The sequence below is a fragment of the Rhinatrema bivittatum genome, chromosome 4 (assembly GCF_901001135.1).
Source record: "Rhinatrema bivittatum chromosome 4, aRhiBiv1.1, whole genome shotgun sequence".
NCBI classification, from domain to species: domain Eukaryota; kingdom Metazoa; phylum Chordata; class Amphibia; order Gymnophiona; family Rhinatrematidae; genus Rhinatrema; species Rhinatrema bivittatum.
The window spans coordinates 28,418,758-28,432,852 of NC_042618.1; the positions used below are offsets into that span (position 1 = coordinate 28,418,758).

Sequence of the window (14,095 nt, forward strand, 5' to 3'; positions counted from 1 at the left end):
GCAAAGAAACTACAAAAATTAGAAAAAAAAAAAAATACCCTGACCATAACAGCCATCTCACGGAGAGCCAACACGCAAGGGGTAGATTTTAAAAGGTTGCGCGCGGGTGGACACGTGTGCACGCTACCCGGCGCGGACACACGTACACCCGATTTTATAACTTGCGCATGTTATAAAATCCGGGGTCGGCGCGCGCACAAGGGGGTGCACACTTGTGCACCTTGCGCGCGCCGAGCCCTAGGGGAGCCCCAATGGCTTTCCCCGTTCCTTACTTCCGCCCCCACCTTCCCCCATCTAACCCACCCCCCCAGCCCTACCTAAATCCCCCCCTATCTTTATTTTTATTTTATTTATGCCTGCCTCTGGGCAGGCGTAGGTTGCGCGTGGCAGCCAAGTGCCGGCGCGCGATCCCCGGAGCCAGCGGCAGTGGAGAGGCCTCTGGCCACGCCCACGGCTCACCCATCTTTTCAAGCCCCAGGACTTACATGCGTCCCGGGGCTTGCGCGCGTCGCCTGGCCTATGCAAAATAGGCCAGGCGACGCGCAGGAGCAGGCTTTCGGGGTTATGCGCATAATATACGCCCGTAACCCTTTTAAAATCCGCCCCTGTGCACGCCGAGCCCGTGCCGCCTTCCCCCGTTCCCTCCCAGGCCGCTCCAAAATTGGAGCGGCCTGGGAGGGAACTTTCCTACCCCCCTCCCCACTTTCCCTTTCCTCCCCTTTCCCCCCTACCTTTTACTTTGGGGTTTTTTTTTTTACCTCGAAACTTACTTCAGCCCTGGGGCGGCGAGACAGCTTTACATCTGGCGGCCGTGTAGTCCCTCGGCAGCATGGGGATCAAAGAAAAACATATCTAACAGATTTCAAAAGGGACCAAACATTCGCAGTAGAGGAGGAAGCCCCCAGTGAAGTGGCCTCAGACCTCATCGCCGGAAACGTCCTCTTGCCTTCCGGCGTTGCCCCAGCCAAGTCTGGATGTATCCAAATCTTTTGTCCCGTACACAAAGCCTCCCGGCGAAGAAAAAAGATAGACGAAGAATATGATTTCTGTCCCGCAAAAACACAAAACGAGATCAGCAAGGTAGCTCTGAAGAAAGTTTGTGAAGCAAAAAAAAAATTGGACAAATCCAGGGGAGTATTCTGCTGTTCTCTATCTGTTATTCTTCTTAGCTAATGGTAGGTACCAACACTGATTGAGAAATCTGTAACACATCCTTCATATACGATTTAAACACCTCAATAGGAGAAAGCACTGGAGTTTGAAGAAAGTTTAAAAAAACGCCCAAGTTCAAATTCTTAGAAAAAATGTTCCATATTTTCAAGCCTCCGCGAAACAGATGTTAAATCCGCAATTTGTTAACTTGGAATTCTTTAAATTTGAGAGACAGAAGCGTCCAAATTGGAAACACTAGTTTCTCAGGACAACAAATGCTGAATACCCAAAGTAATGGTGACCAAGGCAGAAAGCTGACCAGAGACCGTCCGGCGTCACGGAAAGATTTTAGTTTTGCATATCTCCGGCAGTGTGGAGAATATATTTTTGTAATCATTTTACTGGGCAGTGTGCAGAGGAACTCCGGGTAGAAAAACAGATCCCTTAAGGGCTTTGAAAATTTGACCCTTTCCTCCCTGTGCAGGAAGAAACCAGGAGTACGGGTTCGAGTTCTGGCCCATGACCTCCCATATGTGTGAGTCTCCGCAGACCAGAAGAAGTTGGGACAGGGCCTACATTATTTTCTTTCAATAAATGTTATTTTTTTCTGAAGCAGTTTCCATGTTATCGAGTCAAATTACAGCACCATCAGAAAAAAAAATCAAAACAAAAAAAAAAAACCCATCCCAGCTGCTTTATTTCTGAGGTCTGAGCTTTGAGATATTATTTTGTAATGAAAATATAATATAGATATTTCTATGTAACTTTTATTTACTGCATATAGCACTTCTTATATATAAGAGTGCAACCTTTGAAACTCCTCTGATGTGTAGTTATCTAGTATCTTCGAAAAATGAAGAGTAATGAAGCTTTTAATTTGCTATATTCTGTAATGGTAACTTTAAGACAGCTGCACGGACGTATGCCACGGACGTATGCCATTATGCCAGCTCGCGCCCAGAGACTTGGTCATTTTATAACATATGCGCGTATATAGGCGCATGATATAAAACCGGCTATAGGCGTGTACGTGGGGTAACTTGCTGATTCAGCTGTTAATACCCTTAACCAATAAGTCTGATCCTTTTGATGCTACCACAAGCTTGCTGGGCAGACTGGAGGGACCGTTTGGTCCTTTTCTGTCGTCATTTCAATGTTTCTATATGTACATATATGTGTGTGTATGAGAGAGCAAGAACGTGAAGACCATCAAGACAGGAACTTGACCACGGAAGACCCTGAAGGAAGAAGAAGAGCCATGGACTACCATGAAGGTCTCTGCGAGGGCCCCCCCTGAACCGAAACCTTTTCATAAGGCTGAAGACATGAAGAGGCCACGATGTCATCAAAGAGGGCCGCAGGGCTTTTCCCCGCCGCGGGCTCTTTATAAATCGCAGGCAGGGGCGAGCGGGCGCCTAGAACATCGGACGAGGCGGCGTGCAGCGGCACTGAGTCACGAAGAGAGTCAGCGCTGGCGGCATCCAGGCCGCAAAGAGGAGACCGTGACGGTGGCAGACAAAGCGCCGCGGGGTGAGCGGTGGTGCAGCAGCGTCGGGGGGGTTCCTTCTAGGCCGCACCGAGGACAGAGAGGCGGCGGCAGGAGTCGAGGCACTTGGGCCGAGGCTTCACCAACAGCGTCGGGGGGGGGGAGCGAGCCGCTCGCGGGCCTCCCCCGGGCAGCAAAAGCAACAAGCGCGTACATCTCACTCGGATTTCAGAAAGCGATGTGGCCTGGATGAGGCGCGAAGGTTCCTGGGCAAGGCCAAGAGATGTGCGGGTAAGTGCTTATACAGCTGGGCACACGCCCAGGTCCCGTGCCACGGAGGTTTATGTCTGCTATGGAGGAAGTGTAACTTAATACATAAAACTATCCATGTGGGGTAACTGGGGGGAGAACAGGCTATTAAACCAGGGGGGTTTGGAGGGCCTAAGCTCTTAACTGGGCAAATTGGTGAAACTAGCAGCAGCTTGGATGCGCGCCCGTTATAAAATGCCGACTTACACGGTAGAATCGGGATCGATGTGCCTAGCCACGCACCCATTTAAAATTGGGCACACTTGTGCGCGTCCAGTGTATTTTATAACACGCGTGCGCGTGTGCATGTTTATAAAACAGCTGCGATCCTGGACGCGTGCCGTCAACGTGCACCCTTTGTGCTCGTTTGAAAAAAAAAGTTACCGTTCCTATATTTTTCAACATTTGTAATTTTCTTCCTGTCTTATCGCTGGAAAGGGCAGAATGAATTAAAAAAAATAAAATAAAATTACCGACCGCCCAATAATCAGCAGCAGTGTGGTGAAGGAAACCCAGGTTTGATTCCCAGGTACAGGTTCTAGCTCCTCCGAAGAAGCTGCAGATGCTGTGGCAGCAGCGGTCATGGGCCCCAGGGGAAGAATCACAGCCGACGTCCAACAGCTACGCCTAACGGCCGTGGGTATCAATACTTGGGGTGCAGGCTTCCATTATACATTGGTCCAAAACAGTTTTCTGCTGGACCCCGGTATTAATCTGCCCCACTGCCGATGTTTGCATGGAGGTAGCAGAAACGTTCAGCCCCCCACACACACAGAGCTCAAGAGAACAGATTATTGTCCGAACCAAGCGCTCAGCAACTGCAGCCACTCTTACCTTAGATCCCTACAAAACGAGATGTACTAGGGTTGGTTCTCTGCCATGGAATCTAAAGTGTCAACATGAAAATAAAACACCATTTAAACTAAAGATGCTATGTTTCCATAGCTAGAGTTTCTGGGTTAGATGCTCCCTCTTAGATAATATGCTGGGATAGATTTACATTAAAAAAAAAAGAGAGTCTTAAAAGGCAGGCAAACTTTGGACCAAACTAATTGCTGCTATTTGACACACAAGCTCCTGTCTGGTTGAGAATGCCCTGTATTTTGGGGACACAAAACTGCACTGACTAAGCCCGGGGCCCCTGAGGCAAGGAGCCCTGGGCTTCATGTATTGCCGCTTGGGTAACATGTTCTATCAAGCGGGATATTCAGTTTTAATAAATGAAATGGAATGTGCATTTGTTTTCAATGAATCAAATGAGGCCATTTTCAGTTTATTATGATTGGAACGAACCAAAAATAATATTCTACAAATACTTACAGGTATTGTCATAATTATGTCATTTAAAAAAAAAAAAAAAAAAAAAAAAGGCCTCCTGTGGACTTCAACAACCCTGCTATGACACAATCCGTGTCCAGCTGGGGCCCCTCTGACTCACACTTAAGGTCCAGAAAATTAATCGAGCCCAAGCCTATGCCTAGTTGGGTCCCTCCCCCATTCAAATTTACCAGGGCTGGGGAGCTCCCACTCTAGACCCCAATTACCCTCTTTCTGGTGCATCTCGAATCCTAAAGAAACATAGAAATGTGACGGCAGAAAAAGACCGCATGGCCCATCCAGTCTGCCTATCTGTCCAACCAAATCCAGCACCACAATTCCCATCACTTCCCCTGAGATCCTCGGTATTCATCCCAGGCTTTCTTGAAGTCAGATACTGGTTTTTGTCTCCACCACTTCCACTGGGAGGCCGTTCCACGCATCCACCACCCTCCCTGTAATGTAATATTTCCTGAGATTATTCCTGAGCCTATCCCATTTCAACCTCATCTCATGATGAGACTCCTTTCCACTGAAAAAGACTCTCCACTCCAGTGCATGGAAACCTTTGAGATATTTGAATGTCTCTGTCATATCTCCCCTATCTCCTTTCCTGTAGGGTGTACATGCTTAGATCTTTAAGAGCGGGAGCAAAGCCCAGTCCCACCCTGGGAACGAATGATGCCATCTGCCTTGAGGCGTCAACCAAAGTGACTTAACTTCCGAGCCATTCTCCAGTGTGGCCAGCAGCCATGTCCATGTGTGGCCCTATGAGAAAATGGCTTGGCTATTCAGGCAAGGCTTGGCAAGGCAAAGGCAAGGCAAGGCAAAGGCTTGGCTATTCAGGCAAGCCTTTCCGGAGTCAAATATCCATTGAGAGACCTCACTGCACAATGTTAATATCCATAAAGAGACATCACTGCACAATGTAAATAAGTTACCTCTGTAAATTTTTACGCTACTATCCTTATCTCCTTCCTCTCCCAGTTCTACAACCTTGTTTTATTGTAACTTTTGCTTCCGTCGCACTTGTTAAAAGAACAGTTTTTGCACCCCCTGTTATATGTAAACCGGCATGATATGATCTTATCATGAATGCCGGTATAGAAAAACCTTAAATAAATAAATAAAATAAAATAAAATGGTGCCAGATGCACTGGAGGAAGGCACCTAAGCTACATCACACGTTGGTGCCATCCTCCCGGCAGACGGTATGAGTTTTAAACTTCCGGACCCAGGGTTGGCGTTGAGTAGGCGTCGATCCCACCCTTTAGGATTCAAGAAGGATCCAGAAAGGGGTTAAGTGGAGGCTAGGGTGGGAGCTTCACAACTCCAGAAAATCTGAACGGAGGGAGGTGTCATGGACCTAGGCTTTATTATTCTTCTGGGTCAGAAGTGGAAGTTAGAGGGGCCCAAGGAGGCCCCAGGTTAAATTGTAGCAGGGCAGGAAAATGGTTGAGGGCAACAGTAGGCCATTTTTTTGTTGTGTGGTTTTTTTTTAATTGGTTCATATTTTTTTGTAATGTATTTTTTTGGGGGAAAAAAAGCCCCGAAAACAAAAAGCAAATCAAAGATTTTGAGGTTGCACATTTTCTGCGCCCCTACTATGAAAACAGTTCCAATTCCCCTGCTGCAGATGTGGCCCCTGCCCAAGGATTCCTGCTGTGATGACTGGGCAAGACCGGAGGGGAAATGGTTCCCCGCCCCCATCCTCACTTCCTGTTGCGAATAAAACCACACAGCATAGAAACCCCTAACAGGACAGATTCTGGGAGTGAAATCTTCTTAGAAGCATGAGGAAACGGGGGGGCGCCAATTGTGCATGCCCCTAAAAATGTTTCCAGTTCCCCACAGGAGTCAGTTATGTTTCACATGGAGCTGCATGCGGATTTCTACAGCATTCCCTGCTTCCTAGTCACCTGCAAGTCATCTTTAAAGTCATTGCCGCCCATCCCCCCCCACTGAAAAGCTGGCTTATTTTTATAGTAGTTTTAAGGTACGGCCTACTGAGCCCTGCTAAAATGTTCTCAGGGAAAAAAAATGCTTCCCAGTACTTTTATTACTTTTTTTTTATTACTTCTAATGGCTGGGATATTTGCGTCGATATTAACGAAATGCAAAATTAAGTTAAGAACTGGAAGCAGGTGGCACAACAATGACGGATTTTAATTTTGTTTATTAGCAGAAACCTGGAGGTTCATTCTCTTCCATCAGGCTCCGCGGTAAAAAGCATTCCAGCTCGACGTGATTTTGCACAGGAGCTTTCGCACACATTAGATTTCTGGTTTAAAGCTAATTTGTGCTGATCACCGTTCGGATTTAAAAGAGAAACAAACACATCAAGGGTTATTTCCATTTCAAAGATGCACGGGGCCCAGTTACCGGGCTCACCGGGAACGTTTGACGTGAAGACGCCACAACGAAATGAAAGAAATCACTAAGACGGGTGAACATTCTAGAGCCTCTGCCCCGGGTGCGGAACCCGCTGGGAAGGACGGCGCACGCGACGGCGCTCGCGGCGGGCGGGAAAGTTCGGACTCTCACTGCTGGCTGGTGAATGCTTACCCGAGTGGTGAAAGGTTTTTCTCGGGGGATACATTTCTCCTTTATCGAAAGTGTCAAGCCAAACGCGCCCCATCCCCTGAGCTGCCGTATTCCTTAAGTCACTAACTAGTAGTTGTGGGACTTTTTTTTTTTTTTTCTTCAAACTCGCCATTCAGTCTGTGATGTCCCCCCACCTCCCCCTTTTTTTTTTCCTGATAATTTTTTTATCCCACTATTGTAGAAAAGTGAAGGCAGAATAACACTCCTGCGCCCTCTGCTGCTTCAAACCGGGCACTGCCTCGGTGACCGGCATTGCTCAGTGCATTACTGGACCTTCAGCGAGTGCAAAGCATACGATGAAAGTGATTGCTGGATTGCGAAAACTCTTTGGCATTAATGTGCCAGTTGGCAAATTCTCTGCTTTCTAGAAGCTGCATGTCCTCTTGTCCTGCATAAAGGTCTGCAGGCAAAACAATGGCGCAGTTTTTAGCAGTGGCATACCTAAAGTATTTGGCACCGGGGGAGCATACTTCCTTTGGCACCCACTCCCCACATAGATTTTTTAAAATATCCTAAACATCAATAAAATATTTCGAAACAGCAGACACATCAAATAACACCCAATAAGTAAAACTAATAAGGATTTTAAAAATCTCCAGCTCCCCATATTTGCCATCCTAAGATTGTCATAGACTGGGGACACGCATGCACATACACACACACAATACGCTCCCTCTCTCTTTTTCACACACACATACACTCACACATACACACACACATGCATGCAGACAAAAACTGAACTGGAAACCACAACAAGCCAGATTCTGTATGCAATGCTATAATGGAAAAGCAGAATATCACTATTCCTCAAAACAATACAATCAAGAAATATAAATCAATCAGAATAGTAAAACCATACTAAAAAAAAACATACATATGAAAACTGCTGATGAATAGAATTACCAAACACTAATAAAATATTTCAAAATAAGCCATCACATTTAATAATTAAAACTAACAAGGATAAAAAAACAAAATCTCTCACTCGCCATTATCTGGGCACTTTAGATTTCTAGTCATCCTGTGATTGTTCTGGATTGGAGGAGATCGCACAAACTTTAACCCCTTTCACACACACATATATACAGGCACTCTCTCATACATGCACAGGCATTCTCTTACAGATACCCGTGCAGGTACAGGCATGCTCTTACAGAAATCCATACAGGCACCCTCTCTCACACACAGACACCCTCACACACACACAGACGCCCTCTCAAATACACAAACACACCCTCTCATAGACTCATACACATCCATGCACACACACCCCCTCTCATACACACAGGCAACCTCTCATACACAGACACACACACAAAGACACCCTCACCCACACAATCACCCTCTCATACACTCACATACACACACACACACCCTCTCATACACAGGGACTCACAGGGCCAATCTCTTGCTCTCTCTCACACATTTTGGACCTCTTCTTCGGCAGCTTGCTCAGAGCAGGGCCTCTTCATCTGCTGCTGGCTCTGGGGAAAGGCCGGGGAGTAGGAACCCTGCTAACACGTTATTTCTCCGCGCTGCCGCAGGACTGCGGTAATGGCACCACTCCCTCTGTTATCACCCGGGGCAGACCTTCCCCCCACCTTTAGTACGTCACTGATTTTGAAAACTACCCGCACAGATGCAGGGCCCTCAGGTACTTTTTTCCCCGTGAGCTTTGCACCAGTTTTCAAAGGGAAAGTACAAGCATGCTTTACCTCTAAAACTGCCCCGGGGGGGGGGGGGTGGGTGGGTGTGAGGTACCAGCAGAAGTTTGCATATGCTTTTTTCCCACAGGTGCTTTTTCCCTTGACAACGCACGGAGATTTAAAAATGCCATCAAGGTGTGTTATTTCCCTCCCCTAACCTAAACATGCCCCTGGGGATATCTGCTGTGAATGCAGAGGTATGAATGCCTGTTACCGCACCCCCCCCCCCCCTGCTGCCACACATACGTTTTCCTGGGTTAATAGCCTTTGAAAATTGCCTTCAAAAACTTTCCTTCTTCTGCACTGGTGCCTGCAGTGAGCCCAAAGCAGGAATCGCAGTCTTAGCACTTGCACAACTGAGTCATTTTCAGTCATTTCCGTGACAACGCTGAGCTGCTGATCTTTCAAGAAAGTCGGGAGTTTTCCACCGTTTGGCTGGGAGCGTGGGCTTCACCGACCACACGGCGTGCCGGCGGGAATGTCCGTCTATACAGGTTTGGGTTTTTTTTTTGTGAAGTACTGACCCACACAATCAGACTGTGCTCCAACCCTAGGGCCTTCCCATGCTCACTGATTCAGATGAAGAGCCTGCTAGGGCTCCGGCCTGCTCCTTTTCAACCTAGCATATCTCTGTCGCCTGGCACTCCTCTGGCGTCTGTCTTGAAAGCCATCCTTTAGTTGATGCGTTTTTCCAGACACAAGCAGAAACTCGCATTGTCTCAGATTGCTGCAGTAGTGATGTCATATTCTGGGGCCGCAGGTGAGCGCTATGACATCATCACATTTCATTCCAAACTCCAGCTTTAAACCGGCCTTTTGGTGTAAATGTCATTAAAAGACTGGCAGTATGTTAGGAGCTCTCACGTTCCCTGGAGAAGGAACAGTAAAAGATGCCCGCCCCCCCCCCCCCCGGCAGAGGTTTTAAGCAATCTCTTTCTGGAGATTTTTTTTTCTTCTAGTTTTTGAAGTTTCACATATCTTTCTCTATACAGAATATTTCTCAAGTAATAAACTCATATACATAGTTTTTCAAAGAATGTAGTTTCAAAAGATTTGAATAATATATACATCCCTTTTGTTGTGTTTGTGCCTCTTCTCACCCTTGCTCCACCCTCTCTACTTTGGGAGCGTCTCCCTTCGGCTCTGACGGACAGATGCAGCCGCAGCTTCTCCCTGCCTCTTGGTCCTGGTGTCCCCGGGCTGGCTTGACGCTATGGATCCGCCATGTTCCTGATGACGTAAGGGCGCATGTGTACACACACACTCCAGACTTTGTACCAGCAAGGGCGCGAACCTCGGGGGCGTTCCCCCGTACTGATGTCATCCATTTTCACTTTAAAAGGTCTTTGTTTGCTAACCTCTAACGAGTTAGCAAGGAACTCCATCAGGATTTGCTTCGGCAGTCCACGATACTTGCAACAACGATCTGAGTCAGCCAGGGGAACCCTTCTCCACTGCTCGGCCTTTTCAAACTTACCAGGAGTACCCGCTCCACGGGGGCTCCGCTCTCTCTTCTTGATTTCAGATTGCCAAGACGGGATCCGGTACTCGCTCCTCGAGGGCCTACGTCCCTGAATACTCAGAAGACTCCTCATTGCCTGGAAGCGATCGCAGACATGAACACAGTGAGTTCTATTGTAGATAGGAATCGGTACTCGCTCCATGAGGGCCTACATTCCTATAGCTCTGAAGACTCCCTTCTGTCCAAGACGTTATCGCAGGTACGGAGATCGTGAGTTACATTGGCAAGATTGCAGATAGGAACCGGTATTCGCTGCACGAGGGCCCATGTTCCTAGAATCCTTTACCGACTCTCTTCTACTCTAGAAGCCATTTCATATACAGCAATTGTGAGTTCTTATTACAGACTGTTTATAGGAACCAGTGCTCGCCTACGGCTCCTGTTCCTGAATGTACTGAAGACTCTCTGTGGCATAGAGACCATTGCAGACATTTACTATTGTGAGTGTACCATCTTGTATCCAGTATACCCTGTCTACTCACTACTTCTAGTCTCTCTCTACAGTTCAGCGACCCAGAGATTATATTCCAGGATCAGAAGGACTTCAGCCCTACCGGACACATCGACTCACTACTGCCACCATTGGTGGTTCAGCTTCCAGTCTAATAAAGAACTATTGTGTTTATCTCATATTCTAGTCTAGCTGGTGGTTCCTCTCAGGATCTCCTCCTGGGGGCGCTGTCATCTGCCATTGGCCTAGGGATTCACCATTTCCTCCAAGTGGTCATTCCTTACACTACTGTCACTCTGTGGGAGCCAACCACTACCGACCACTAACACCGCTCACGGAAGTATTATATAGATAGCTACCTTGTCTTTCTATGGGACTTGCCAGCAGCATATATATAACAGATTGCTACTCTGTAGCGGAGGCATGATAAATTGCTCTCTCAGTAGCAAAGTACAATATATCTATTGTTAGCTCCTCTCCTCAGAAGAGTATCATTGAACAGATTGCCAACTCCTCTTCCCTGGGGAGTTGATCCATAACCGATTGCTACCTCTTTCCCTTACAGAAGCATCTAACTTCAGTTCGCTAACAGATTACTAACTCCGCCCTCCTGGCAGGGTAAGCACTACAGATAGCTAACTCCTCCCCTCTGGAGGAGCAGATCATGACAGATTGCTAACTCCTCCCCCTTTCAGGAAGAAAGCAGAACAGATTGCTAACTCCACCCTCCTGGCGGAGTGAGTGATAACAGATTGCTAATTCCTCCCCTCTGGAGGAGCAGATCATGACAGATTGCTAACTCCTCCCCCTTTCAGGAAGAAAGCAGAACAGATTGCTAACTCCACCCTCCTGGCGGAGTGAGTGATAACAGATTGCTAACTCCTCCCCTCTGGAGGAGGAGAACGTAACACCTTTAGACACTATTTGTTGGCAGCATATATACAATTAATTGTTACGTCCTCCCTATCTATGATTCTATTGCTAGTCGGGGATTACAGGTAATAGAACGTACTGGAAACCCAGGTATGATATCCTCCATTGGAGTCCAAGGGCGCTTCTCGCATACTGCTGTTTCCTTTGACTTGCACATCTCTTCAGGATTCCCTATGGGGGGGGGGGGGAAGATTTTTCTCCAAGGCCCTGGGTGTTGTTTAAAAGTTCACAAGTGATGTATAGTAAAAATCATGGTGAAGGCCATTATAAGGTTTCCGTATAACTTTACTGAATGTTCACTTTAGAAGAATGGCAAAATCAAGTTACAGTCCAGTCTTCACATGTCTTTACAATCCTCGACTCTGTATTGCTGGTGTAACGATACTGGCTGCTAGGCAGCCCTCCTGCCAGCAGGGGCCCTCACTGGCCCACACTCAGCCCTGCTCTAGCCTCCGCTTTGAAGACTGCATGATCCAGCAAGGCCAGCCCTATAAAACTTTCCTTCATTCTCAGCTCAGGGGCTCATCATTGAGTCACTCTGGCTCCTTGTCCATATATTCTTTGCCTTGAGATCCTTGTCCTTGTTCCATGCCTTGCTCAACTTAGGTCTCCCAGTGGCCTAATCCTTGTTCTTTCTCTATTTAGATGTCCCAGTTGACTAATCCTTGTTCTTGTTCCTTGCCTTGCTCTTTCCCTGTTTAGGCCTCCCTTGCCTAGGTGTTCCCAGCCTCATTCTTGTTTGACCTTCCAGTGGCCCTCCTGCCTGTCTGCGTCCCTTGTTTCCCTGTCTCCTGTGGCCTTCCAGTGGTCCTCCTGTCCTTGTTTGTCCAGTTTTGCCTTGCCCCACACCCTGTTCCTGCCTCAGGCCAGTTCCTGTTTCCTGATGAACCACCAGCAAAGTCCTGCCGGCCACCATAACCAGGTGGCTGGTCAGGCAGAAGACCCTGCCCAGCTGTGCTCTTGACCCCTGTGATGCTCTTATCTGGAAATTACATTGAACCAAGCTAGTAATACATAATCTTCTCATCCAGATCCATTCCCAATTTCAGGGGCAGTTTTAAAGCTTTCTGCCAAAATAACGGATATGACACTTGGACTGGGCTAGATGATGCACTTCAATTCTCAACTTGTCATACCTTAGTCAAGATGTCTTGAAGAGACTTCTTATAGCTTCTCCAACCTCTTCCATTCCCTTGGTGGTACCTGGATGGCACCACCCAAATCCTGTCCAGAATATCAGTGATATTTCAAGAGGTTATACACCAGAGGGGTGCCATGGTTCTTGTTTATTCATAGGCATTTGATATTCTACTTCTCCCTTCCTCTTCAGAGACACCGTTGAATGTCCCAGACTCCTTAAAACTTCTGCAGATGGTGGGGGCTGAATTCCTCTGCAAGGGAAACCCATATTATAAGAAAAATAGGACAAGCTTTCAAAAATAGAGCCGTGGTCAAGTGAAAAATTGCCCCCTCACCACAACAGATGACACCACGAGTTGGGAGATTCTGTTAAATGTTTGTAGAGCAATGTCCATGGCCAGTGCAAGGGTATTAGAGGCCCTTAGGAAAACTTTACAGCCTTGCACCCCCAACCCTATCACATCCTCCTCACACACAATTAAAAATTATGCATTTAAAATAAGAGATTTTACATGAAAAAGGATATTCAAAGCAGTCTTAAGAGGCAAAAATATCACTTACAATATGTATGTTATATGTACATGCACTGCTGTGGTGCCAACCAGAAAACCCTGCAGACAAGCAAGAGACACTTGGAACTCATATGGGATTAGGCCTACTGTAATGCATGGACATGACCTTCAAAGAGCCATGAAAAAACAGAATTTCTATATCAAATCAGCACTAACCTCCAGCACTCAAGCAGCACCAACCCTACCCATGAAAGTTAAAAACTACAAATATTACACCAGGCCTAAAACAGTAATACACCTCCTATTAGGAAAGCAGAACAAGCCAAGCTGCTATAGATCCCTACATAGAAACTGCACACTAATGGAATAACTCACTTCAGTCACATTCACACATGCAAAACACAGATAGACCCTCAAATCAGAATAAAGAGACCATAAGGTACTGTATAAAAAGAAACATACAGACACAAACTAAACTGGAATCTGCAACAAGCCAAATTCTGTATGCACTTCAACAATGGAAAAAACAAAAACATTACAATACCTGGGAACTCTGGATTTGACCCAGAGACGCCAGAATCCTAATGGAATTGCCCGGTCTCCTGGCCAATAGCTGTAATCTCCGGGTGTCCTGCGGCTAGTGAAGCAGGAAAGCGTCTCATTGGCTTATACAAGCCAATTGCTGCCTTCCTTGTCTCTGCCTTGTAACCAATCAGAGGCCTCTTTCTTCTTCCTGAGCCTGCAGACCAATGCTGGAGGGCAGGAAGGGAGGAGGCTTATGATTGGCCTGTGGGAACAGGAAGAAGGGAGGCGTAGAAGCTTCTTCTGCTATTGGTTGGAAGGAGTCTTCCTATGAAGCCCAGGAGGAGGTTGTGGGGAGAGTTAGCCAGTGAAGGGGGTATTTGTGTATGTGTGTTTGTTCATAGCTGTGAGGGGGCATGTGTGTGTGTGTGTTTGTATATA

At 47.0% G+C, this 14,095-nt stretch overlaps 1 long non-coding RNA gene across 2 annotated transcripts in view; it reads right to left on the minus strand.

Annotated features, from left to right (window-relative positions):
• The window catches only part of LOC115089701, a 59,976-nt gene extending 46,218 nt beyond the window's left edge, over window positions 1-13,758 (minus strand). Inside the window, exon 1 of one of the 2 annotated variants that reach the window (XR_003856209.1) lies at window positions 13,677-13,758. This is a non-coding gene — a long non-coding RNA (uncharacterized LOC115089701). Of the gene's footprint in view, window positions 1-6,829; window positions 6,894-13,676 lie in introns of those variants that run through there. The other variant, XR_003856210.1, reaches the window with a different exon arrangement.
• Window positions 13,759-14,095: the final 337 nt, after the last annotated feature.